The sequence below is a fragment of the Lepus europaeus genome, chromosome 9 (genome assembly GCF_033115175.1).
Source record: "Lepus europaeus isolate LE1 chromosome 9, mLepTim1.pri, whole genome shotgun sequence".
In the NCBI taxonomy this organism is placed as follows: Eukaryota; Metazoa; Chordata; class Mammalia; order Lagomorpha; family Leporidae; genus Lepus; species Lepus europaeus.
The window spans coordinates 31,316,650-31,328,654 of NC_084835.1; positions in this window are offsets into that span (position 1 = coordinate 31,316,650).

Here is a 12,005-nt window from a genome sequence, read left to right on the forward strand (position 1 = left end):
AAAAGAGGCTTAGTTACTAAATAGGAATAAAGATAAGGATGACATCATATTTCTCACTGAAAGTAAACAAGACAACGGTGGAGCAACATTTTAAAATACAGAAAGTAAAAGAGATCAATTTAACAAAAATATACAATGATACAACAAAAATAGATTTACAAAAGTAATACTAAAGTTCAAAGAATTCATCAACAGTGGACCTGCTCTGTATTGTTAAAGGAAGTTCTTTAGTCAAAAGGAAAGTTGTACCATACTGATCTACATAAAAGAATAAAGAATACTGAAAAAGGTCATGTGAGTACACATGGGGGCCGGCATTGTGGCACAGCAAGTTGAACCGCCGCCTGCGAGGCCAGCATCCCATACAAGCGCAGGTTGCTCCACTTCCTATCCAGCTCCTTGCTGATACACCTGGGAAATCAGCAGAAGATGGCCCAAGTGGGCCCCTGCCACCCACATGGGAGCCTTAGAATGAAGCTTCTGCCTCCTGGTTTCAGCCTGACCCAGCGCCAGCTGTTGCAGCCATCTAGGGAGTGAATCACTGGATTCAAGATCTCTGCTCTCCCCTTCTGCCTTTCAAATAAATAAGTCTTTTTTTTGGACAGGCAGAGTGGACAGTGAGAAAGGACTTCCTTTGCTGTTGGTTCACCCTCCAATGGCTGCTGCGGCCGGCACGCTGCAGCCGGTGCACTGTGATGATCTGAAGACAGGAGCCAGGTGCTTCTCCTGGTCTCCCATGGGGTGCAGGGCCCAAGGACTTGGGCCATCCTCCACTGCACTCCGGGGCCACAGTAGAGAGCTGGACTGGAAGAGGAGCAACCGGGACAGAATCTGGCGCCCCGACCAGGTCTAGAACCCGGGGTGCCGGTGCCGCAGGCAGAGGATTAGCCTATTGAGCCGCGGCGCCGGCCTCAAATAAGTAAGTCTTAAAAGAAAGAATGAAAGGAGACACATTGGAGCATGTAGGCAGGTGTTTGACACAGTGGTTAAGACATGACTTGGGGGCCAGTGCTATGGCGCAGTATGTTAGCTGCTATATGTGATGCCGCCATCACCCATGGGCACCGGTTCAAATCCCAGCTGCTCTACTTCCAATCCAGCTCCCTGCTAATGTACCTAGGAAATCTGAAGAAGATGGCCCAAGTAGCTGGTTACCTGTAGGCACATGGGAGACCAGGATGAAGCTCCTGGCTCCTGGCTTCAGCCTGGCCCTGCCTGTGTCATTGTGCCGTTTGGGAGGTGAAAGACCTCTCTCATTTCCCCTCTCTCTGTAACTTTGCCTTTCAAATAAATAAATAAATAATTTAAAAAAATATTCTTGGGAAGCCCACATCCTATATTTGAGTGCCTGGTTTGAGTCCTGGCTCCACTTCCAATTCCAGTTTCCTGACAGTGTGCCTGGTAAGCTGTGGGTGATGCCTCAAGAATCCGGATCCCTGATACCCAAGTGGTGGATTCAGATAGAGTTCTTGGCTCCTGGCTTCAGCCTGGCCCAACCTCCACTGTTGCAGGCATTTGGGAAGTGAGCTAGCTGATGGAAGATCTCTCTTTTTCAAATAAATTAATTTTAAAAGTCCATGTGTAATATAGAAAGAGACTATAAATCAAATCCTTTTTTAGAGGCCAGGGAGTGGTAATACAAGATGGGGGACACAAATTAGCAGATATGTAAGGTGAATAAGACAAGAGATGTAATATACAGCATGAAGATAGCAAAATCATACTATGTATGACATCATGCTAATTGAGATTTTAGCTGATTTTGTCTCAAAAACAACCAGAAAAGGGCAGCTACATGACATGATGGATATCTCATTTGCTTCACAACAGTAACAATTTTAACCAGCTATCCACATCCCCTAGCATCATGTTGTATGCCTTAAATATACACAATAAAAAAAATTTTTTTTGACAGGCAGAGTGGACAGTGAGAGAGACATCTGAGAGAAAGGTCTTCCTTTTTCCGTTGGTTCACCCCACAATGGCCGCTGCAGCTGGTGCGCTGCGGCCAGCGTACCACGCTGATCCGTAGCCAGAAGCCAGGTGTTTCTCCTGGTCTCCCATGCAGGTGCAGGGCCCAAGGACTTGGGCCATCCTCCACTGCACTCCGGGGCCACAGCAGAGAGCTGGCCTGGAAGAGGAGCAACTGGAACAGAATCCGGTGCCCCAACCGGGACTAGAACCCGGTGTGCCGGAGGATTAGCCTATTGGGCCGTGGCGCTGGCCAATAAAATTTTTTAAAAAAGCAATTTTTCCTATTGAAAACCTTTAAAAAAATAATTGGTTAAACAAAAGTAAAAGACTCTGTGGGATTTATAACATATGTAAAAGTAAGGTTTATGAATGATAATATCAGAGAGGCTGGAAGGACGGAAATATACTACTGTAAGCTTCTTTTTCCATACATCAAGTGGTGTAACTTCTGAAGGTAGACTCATAAGTTAAAGATATTTACTGTAGGGGCCAGTGCCGTGGCTCATTTGGCTAATCCTTCACCTGAGGCGCTAGCATCCCATATGGGCACCCGGTTCTAGTCCCGGCTGCTCCTGTTCCAGTCCAGCTCTCTGCTGTGGCCCGGGAAGGCAGTGGAGGATGGCCCAGGTGCTTGGGCGCCTGCACCGCTTGGGAGACCAGGAGGAATCACCTGGCTCCTGGCTTCGGATTGGTGTAGTTCCGGCCATAGCGGCCATGTGGGAATGAACCAATGGAAGGAGGACCTTTCTCTCTGTCTCTCTCTCTCACTGTCTAACTCTACCTGTCAAAAAAAAAAAAAAAAAAAAAGGATATATACTGTAAACTTCAATATAACCACTAACATCATAAAACATAAAACAAAAAATTACATCTGGGGGCTGGCGTTGTGGGGCAGCAGGTTAGGATGCTGTCTGTGAGGGCATCCCTTATGAGCACCGGCTGGAGTCCCAGCTGCTCCATTTCCTATCCAGCTCCCTGTTAATGAGCCTGGGAGAGCAGTGGAAGATGGCCCAAGTATTTGGGACCCTACCACCCACGTGGGAGACATGGATGGAGTTCGAGGCTTCTGGCTTCAATTGGGCCCAGCCACAGATGTTGTAGCCATCTGGGGAGTGAACCAGTGGACAGAAGATCTCGCTCTATCTCTCCCTCTCTCTGTAAATCCATATTTCAAATCAATCAATCAATCAATATTTTTAAAAAAGTTATATCTAATATTCCCATAAAGTAGATAAATTGAGATCACAGACAATACTCCACCAGGGGCTGGCACTGTGGCGTAGCAGGTAAAGTGCCGCCTGCAGTGCCAGCATCTCATATGGGCGTGGGTTCGACTCCTGGCTGTTCCACTTGAGATCCAGCTCTCTGCTGTGGCCTGGGAAAGCAGTGGGACATGGCCCAAGTTCTTGAACCCCTGCACCCGTGTGAGAGACCTGGAAGAAGTTCCTGGATCCTGGCTTTGGATTGGTGCAGCTCCAGCTGTTGTGGCCAATGGGGAGTGAACCAGCAGATGGAAGGCCTTTCTCCCGCTGCCTCTCCTTGTCTCTCTGTGTAACTCTGATCTTAAAATAAATAAACAAATCTTTAAAAAAGAAAGAAAGAAAATACTCCACTAAGGTAAAGAAGTCAACCAGAATAAAGAGCAGTTAGGACAAATAGAAAATGAATAGCAAGGCAACAGATTCAAGCCTAACCATATCAATAATCACATTAATTCAAATGGTATAAATATACCAATTATTAAGCAAACATTGTCAGGTTGGTTAAAAAAAAAAAAAAAAGCAAGAACGGGGTGGGTGTTTGGCTTAGTGGTAAGATATTCACGTTCCATTCGGGAGTACCTGGGTTTGATCTCCAACCTCAACTCCTGACACCAGCTTTCTGCCAATGCAGACCACTAGGAGGTAAGCAGCAGTGATGGCTCGAGAAACTGGGTCCCTGCCACCCATATGAAAGACCTACATTGAGTTCTTGGCTCCTGGCTTCAGCCTTACCTAGTCTCACAAGTTGCAAGCACTGGTGGAGTAAAACAGCAGATGGGAACTCTCTGCCTCTCAAATAACTAAAAATAAAAAAAATAAATAAAAATTTGAGGGGCTGGCGCTGTGGTGTAGTGGGTAAAGTCACTGCCTCTTGGTGTTGCTCCAGTTCCAGCTGCTCTAGTTCCAATCCACCTCCCTGCTGATGCGCCAGGGAAAGCAGTATAAGATGTCCCAGGTGCCTGGGCTCCTGCACCCATGTGAGAGATCTGGAGGAAGCCCCTGGCTCCTGGCTTCAGATCAGCACAGCTCTGGCTATTGGGGCCATCTGGGGAGTAAACCAGTGGATGGAAGATCTATCTGTCTCCTTTCAACCCCACCATGATTCTAACTTTGAAATAAAAAAAACACATCCTTTAAAAAAAAAGTTTGAAGCAAGAACAAACTCTATGCTACCTACAAGAAAACATTTTAAATATAAAGACACAAATAGTTTAAGAGTAAAAAGTGTAGAAAAGATATACCATGTTAATAATAGTCAAAAGAAAGGTAGGGGGGTTACATTAACATCAGCAGATTTTAGAACAAAGAATAAAGAAACCTGAAATTATAGTCCAGAGACTTCAATATCCCTCTCTTAATAATCTGACAGAACAAGGAGGCAGAAAAGTCAGCAAGGGCATGAACAACACTATCAGCCAACTTGACTTAACTGACATTTATAACACACTCCACCCAACAGCAGCAAGATACACATTGTTACCAAGTGTACCCGGAACATTCACCAAGATAAATCAGATAAACCATACCCTGAGTCATAAAACAAATCTCACATCTGAAAGGATCAGAATCAGGCTAAGTATGTTCTAAGTCAAACTGAAGTGAAATGAGAAATCAGCAACAAAAAGATGATTATGATGATGATGATTTTATTTGACATGTAGAGTTATAGACAGTGAGAGAGAGAGACAGAGAAAGGTCTTCCTTCCGTTGGTTCACTCCCCAAATGGCCGATATGGCCGGTGCTGCCCCAATCCGAAGCCAGGAGCCAGGGGCTTCTTCCTGGTCTCCCATGCGGGTGCAGGGTCCAAGCACTTGGGCCATCCTCCACTGCCCTCCGGGGCCACAGCAGAGAGCTGGAGTGGAAGATGAGCAACCGGGACTAGAACCCAGCACCCATATGGGATGCCGGCGCCGCAGGCGGAGGATTAACCAAGTGAGCCACGGCGCCGGCCCCAACAAAAAGATTTTTGAAAAAGAGGCCGGCGCCATGGCTCAACAGGCTAATCCTCCGCCTTGCGGCGCCGGCACACCAGGTTCTAGTCCTGGTCAGGGCACCGGATTCTGTCCCGGTTGCCCCTCTTCCAGGCCAGCTCTCTGCTATGGCCCAGGAGTGCTTGGGCCCTGCACCCTCATGGGAGACCAGGATAAGCACCTGGCTCCTGGCTACGGATCAGCGCGGTGCACCGGCCGCAGTGCGCCGGCAGTGGCCATTGGAGGGTGAACCAACGGCAAAGGAAGACCTTTCTCCCTGTCTCTCTCTCTCTCTCTCTCTCTCTCTCTCACTGTCCATTCTGCCTGTCAAAAAGAAAAAAAAAGAAAAAGAATTAACAATGTTCTAAATAATCATGGACTAAAGAAATAAAAAAGGAATTATAAGGTATTTTTAACTGAATGAAAATAAAGAATTAGAATTTGTAGGATGATAAAGCAGTACTTAGGAGAAAATCTGTAACACTGAAAGTCTATGTTAGCAAAGAAAAGGAGCGTCACAGCAACTGCTCCCTTGTTTAACTAAAAATCAAGACAATTAAAACCAAGGAAAGCAAAAGAGGCTTCACCATATCTGTAAGAAAGCAATAATACCAAATTACCACAAACTCTTCCAATTAACTTTATGGAGCTTCCAACAAAAACCAGACAAAGACATCACAAAAGACACACTACAAATCAATATGCCTCATGAACATAGATGCAAAAATTCAAAATAAAATTTTGCAAATCCAAAAAAATACAATCAATGTGAACAAATTATATTAACAAATTTTTAAAAAGCCATATGATTTTAAGAAAAAGCCACATGATTACCAAAAAAATGCAGAATTTGATGAAAAATTCTATTAAATACATATAATTTGTCAAGTATATTCATGATAGGTACATTTGCTAAATGAATATTATTATCAATTTGTTAAATAAGTTTAACAATTAAATAAAATTGTTGGATATATTTAGCAAATTAAATATATTTGTTAAACACATATATTCAATAAACTCCAAAGCCCATTCTCAAAAGAATACACTCAGCAACCTAGAAATAGAAATGGGGCGTCATCAACTTGACACAAACAACATCTACAAAAATCCTATAGCGAATACCAAACAAAATGGTGACAAATTAATCTGCTTTTCTTTAAGATCAGGAACAAAACAAAGATGTCTACTCCAACCAATGCTATTCAGCACAGTATTGGATATTCTGACTAGTGCAGTCAGGCAAGAAAAATAAATACAAGTTATCCAGATGGAAAAGGAGAAGTAAAACAGTCTTTATTCATAAATGGCATGATTTTCTAAGTAAAAAAAAAAAAAAAAGAATCATAATAGAAAAGGCCTTCAGAAGTAGTAAATGAGTATAGCAAGACTGCAGGATATGAGATCAGTGTATAAAAATAAACCATTTCTACATACTATTTTACAGTGAAATTTTAAATGGAAAATTATTATTTTAAGACTATAATTTAAAACATCAGAAAAGATAGACTTAGGAATAAATCCTACAGAAGATGTGAAAGACCTGCATCCTAAAAACTATAAAATATTGCTGAGAGAAATTACAAAAGACATAAATAAATGGAGAGATATACTTTGTTCATGCTTCAGAAAATTCAGTATTAAAGATGTCAATTTTCCTTCAAATTGATCTATACATTCCATGTTGTATCAATCAAAATTCTAGCAGGAATTTGTATGGAAATTTACAAGTTTATTGTAAATTCATATGGATATATAAAAGACTCACAGATCCAAAATAACTTTAAAGGACACAGCTGGAAGACTGACATGATCTGATTTTAAGAAAAAAGTAGCAGTAATCAAGGTAGCATGATACTGGCATAAAGAAAGACATATGCACCAAAGGAACACTAAAAATAAACTCAAATGGTTTTGGACAACTAAATTTCGACAAGATGCAAAAGCAATGCAGTTGAGTTTTTATGAAAGATAATCTTTTGGAGCTGGCATTGTAGCATAGTGGATAAAGCCGCAACCTATAACGCCAGCATCCCATATGGGTACCGGTTCATGTCCTGGCTGCTCCCATTCCAATCCAGCTCTCTGCTAGTGTACATAGGAAAGCAGCAGAGAATGGCCTAAGTGCTTGCAGCCCTACACCTATGTGGCAGACCTGGTAGAAGTTCCTGGCTCCTGGCTTTGGTCTGGCACAGCCTTGGCCATTGTGGTCATTAGGGAAGAGAACCAGTAGATGGAAGATCAATCTCTCTCTCTCTCTCTGTCTCTCTCTGTACCTCCCCCTCTCTCTGTAACTCGTGTCTTTCAAATAAATAAATAAATCTTAAAAAAAAAAAAATAAAACAAGCTAATCTTTGAACAAATGGTTCTGGAATAACTGGGTATCTTCCTGAAATAAAAAAAAGTATAACAAAGGGCTGATGTTGTGGTATAGTGGGTAAAACTGCCTCCTGCGATGCCAGCATCCCATTTTGGTGTCACTTTGAGTCCTGGCTGCTTCACTTCTGATCCAGCTCCCTGCTAATGGCCTGGGAAAAGCAAAGCAAAGCAAAACAAAACAAAAAACCAACAAATTCTTTAGAACAACATTTTATACAGTACAGTGTTGAGTTACAGTAAAATTAGCTCCAAATTAAGAAAACAACCTAAACACAAGCCCAAGATTACAAAAACTTCTAGAGGTAAATACAGGAGACAATCTTTGTGATCTGCTTAGGCAAAGAGCTTTGACTCCAAAAGAACAACAGTAAAAACAACAAATTGAGAGACCAAGCTTCATTAAAATATAAAGCCTCTGTGGCAGGCGTTTAGATTACCAGTTAAGAGGCCCACATACTCTATCATAGTGCCTGGATTTAATACCCAGGGCCACTCCTGACTCCAGCTTCCTGCTAATGTGGATCCTGAGAGGCAGTAGTGATGGCTCAAGATACTGGGCTCCTGCCAAGTAGGAGACCTGGACTGAGTTTCCAGCTCCTAGCTTCAGCCCAGTCCAGTCCCAGCCATTGTGGGCATATGGGGAGTAAAATCACAGATGGGAGTCTATGTCTCTCAGTGTCTCTAAAGTAAATAAATATTTTTTAAAAGATGTGTACTATACATACATAATGGGGTATTGCTAATAAAAACAAATGAACTACAGTACAAGCAACAATATAAAGCTCACAATCATTATGTGAGTGAAAGAAGTCAGATCAAAAAAGAGAGTATGCATTATACTCATATTCCATGTAACTATAAAAGCCATAAAAAACTATAAAATGTCTAAATTAATCTATAGAGACAGAAAACACCAGTGGTTGCTGGGGGCAGGCAGCAAGGAGTACAGAGAAGCACAGGACTTGCAGGGTGGTGGTGGCTATGTCCACTATCTTGGCTGTAATGACAGTTGCTATGGTTTGGGCATTGGCTTGGGTGCTGCCCAGACGTCCATGTTGTTAAAGGGTTGGTCCCCATGGTGGCGCTGTTGGAAGGTGGTAAGACTAGGTGGTGAGACTGATCAGGAGGTTGTTCAGCCACTGGAGACATGCCCTTCTAAGGTAGTTCTTCCAAGGCTTTTATAAAATCCTTGAGTTTGGGCCTTGTCTCTCTGCTTCTTGGCTCTTCACATGATCCTTCCTCCACACTTACTCTGCCATTGTCATCTACTGACCTCATTACAGACTAAACCAACGTGGTTGCCTGATATTGGACTTCAATCTTTGAAACTGAGATAAACAGACTTTTCCTCTTCATAAAGTTAGCTACCTAAGCTATTTCATTGTGATGAAAAGCTGAATAACACTGTGGTTTTATAGATATGTTTTTAAATGTCAAAACTTATCAAATGGTGCGGTGTATGTGTGGCCCAGCAGCTATAATGCAGTTTAGGAAGCCTGCATCCCATATTGGAGTGCCTAGGTTTGTGTTCCCCCTCTGCTCTCAATTCAATATTCCTGTTAATGTGCATCCTGCGAAGCCGCAGATGATGGTTCAAGCACTTGGGTCCCTATGTCTATGTTAGTCACCACCAGATTGTTCCTGACTCCAGCTTCAGCTTGGCCCAGTCCTGGCTGTTCAGGCATTTGGGGAGTGAACCAGCATATGGAAGATCAATCTCTCTCTCTCTCTCCCTTACAAATAAAAATTTTTAAAAATTGACCAAATTGTATACTTCAAGTACGTTCATTTATTGTATGTCTATTATACCCCCAATAAAGCTTTTTTTTTTTTTACAGGCAGAGTGGACAGTGAGAGAGAGAGACAGAGAAAAAAGTCTTCCTTTGCCGTTGGTTCACCCTCCAATGGCTGCAGCGGCTGGCGTGCTGCAGCCGGCACACCGCACTGATCCGCAGGCAGGAGCCAGGTGCTTATCCTGGTCTGCCATGTGGTGCAGGGCCCAAGCACTTGGGCCATCCTCCACTGCACTCCCTGGCCACAGCAGAGAGCTGGACTGGAAGAGGGGCAACCAGGACAGAATCTGGTGCCCTGACCGGGACTAGAACCTGGTGTGCCAGCGCCGCAAGGTGGAGGATTAGCCTATTGAGCTACAGCGCCAGTCCAATAAAGCTTTTTTTTTTTTTTTTAATTTTTTTATTTTTTGACAGGCAGAGTGGATAGTGAGAGAGAGAGAGAGACAGAGAGAAAGGTCTTCCTTGGCCATTGGTTCACCCTCCAATGGCCGCTGCGGCCGGCGCACTGCGCTGATCCGAAGCCAGGAGCCAGGTGCTTCTCCTGGTCTCCCATGGGGTGCAGGGTCCAAACACTTGGGCCATCCTCCATTGCCTTCCCGGGCCATAGCGGAGAGCTGGCCTGGAAGAGGGGCAACCGGGATAGAATCCGGCGCCCCCACCAGGACTAGAACCTGGTGTGCCGGTGCCACAAGGCGGAGGATTAGCCTGTTGAGCCACGGCGCTGGCACAATAAAGCTTTTTTTTAAAAAGTTCTATCACCAGAACTTCTGATTCTAAAAATATCTGCCCATTTCATTAAGTGAAATCAATCATTTTAATAATTTCCTATTGAAGTATAAAATCCATTATAAGAACTCCAGAATATAAAGTGACTTTCCCAAACATATTGCAACTCAGTCTGGAAGCAATTTACAGCATATATTCATGTTGGCTGACATGGAAAAACATAAGGTATGGGGAAAAACATGAAGGATCAGGGGGGCTGGCGCCATGTCTCACTTGGCTAATCCTCTGCCTGTGGCGCCAGCATCCCATATGGGCACTAAGTTCTAGTCCCGGTTGGTCCTCTTCTAGTCCAGCTCTCTGCTGTGGCCCAGGAGGGCAGTAGAGGATGGTCCAAGTGCTTGGGCCCTGCACCTGCATGGGAGACCGGGAAGAAGCACCTGACTCTTGGCTTCAGATCGCCGCAACATCGGCCATAGCAGCCATTTGGGGAGTGAATCAACTGAAGGAAGACCTCTCTCTCTGTCTCTCTCTCTCTCACTCTCTATAACTCTACCTGTCTTTAAAAAAAAAAAAAATGAAGGATCCATGAAGTTCAGCTTCCTAGTAGCTACACAGAAATACTATGTTGAAGAAAAAGAGTGGGGAGGCAAAATAAACAGAAAGCAATCTTTATGGTGAAGCTAATAAAACAGAATGAGACTTTTGATTACTAGACAATAATACCCTTCATTTGGAGAAAGCCACGACACGGCATTTAAATAATGGGTGGCGGAGAAAGGCAGCACTCGGGAGACCAGAAGTCACACTGGGGAACAGCATGTAGCAGAACTCTCCTACCACCTTTTTTCCTCAACATTTGTGTATCACGAGATAGGCAATGTTATCACTGCAAAATAAACATAAACCTATTTCATTAACCATATAAAAATCGGAAAGATATGAGAAAAGTCTTAGAAATCATAATTCTGCATCTTGTAGCAAATTGTTTCATCTTCTATCCACTGGTTCATTCCCCAGAAACCCGTAGCAGAAGGAACTCTATCCAGATCTCCCATATGGGTGTGCAGGGCCGGCACCACGGCTCAGTAGGCTAATCCTCTGCCTTGCGGCGCTGGCACACCAGGTTCTAGTCCCGGTCGGAGCACTGGATTCTGTCCCGGTTGCCCCTCTTTCAGGCCAGTTCTCTGCTGTGGCCAGGGAGTGCAGTGGAGGATGGCCCAAGTGCTTGGGCCCTGCACCCCATGGGAGAACAGAAGAAGTACCTGGCTCCTGCCTGCGGATCAGCATGGTGTGCTGGCTGCAGCGCGCCAGCCGTGGCAGCCATTGGAGGGTGAACCAATGGCAAAGGAAGACCTTTCTCTCTGTCTCTCTCTCTCACTGTCCACTCTGCCTGTCAAGAAAAAAAAAAAAAAAGAGATGAGATGCAGGGGTGGCAGAAATCCAAATACTTGGGCCATCATCTGATGCCTCCCCAGGGTGTGAAGTAGCAGGAAGCTGGATCAGAAACACAGTGGACAGGATTCAAACTAGGCACTCTACTGTGAGATGTGGGCATTACAAGCAGTGGCTTAATGTGTTGTACTACAACACCCACTTCCATAGTGCATCCTGAAGGATACTATCCATTAACTTCACAAACAACTAATATCCAATGGAATTTCTTATTAATAAATGAGTTAGAAATTTTTATTTATTTATTTATTTTTTTATTTTTGACAGGCAGAGTGGACAGTGAGAGAGAGAGACAGAGAGAAAGGTCTTCCTTTGCCGTTGGTTCACCCTCCAATGGCCACTGCGGTAGGCGCGCTGCGGCCGGCACACCGCGCTGATCCGATGGCAGGAGCCAGGTGCTTCTCCTGGTCTCCCATGGGGTGCAGGGCCCAAGGACTTGGGCCATCCT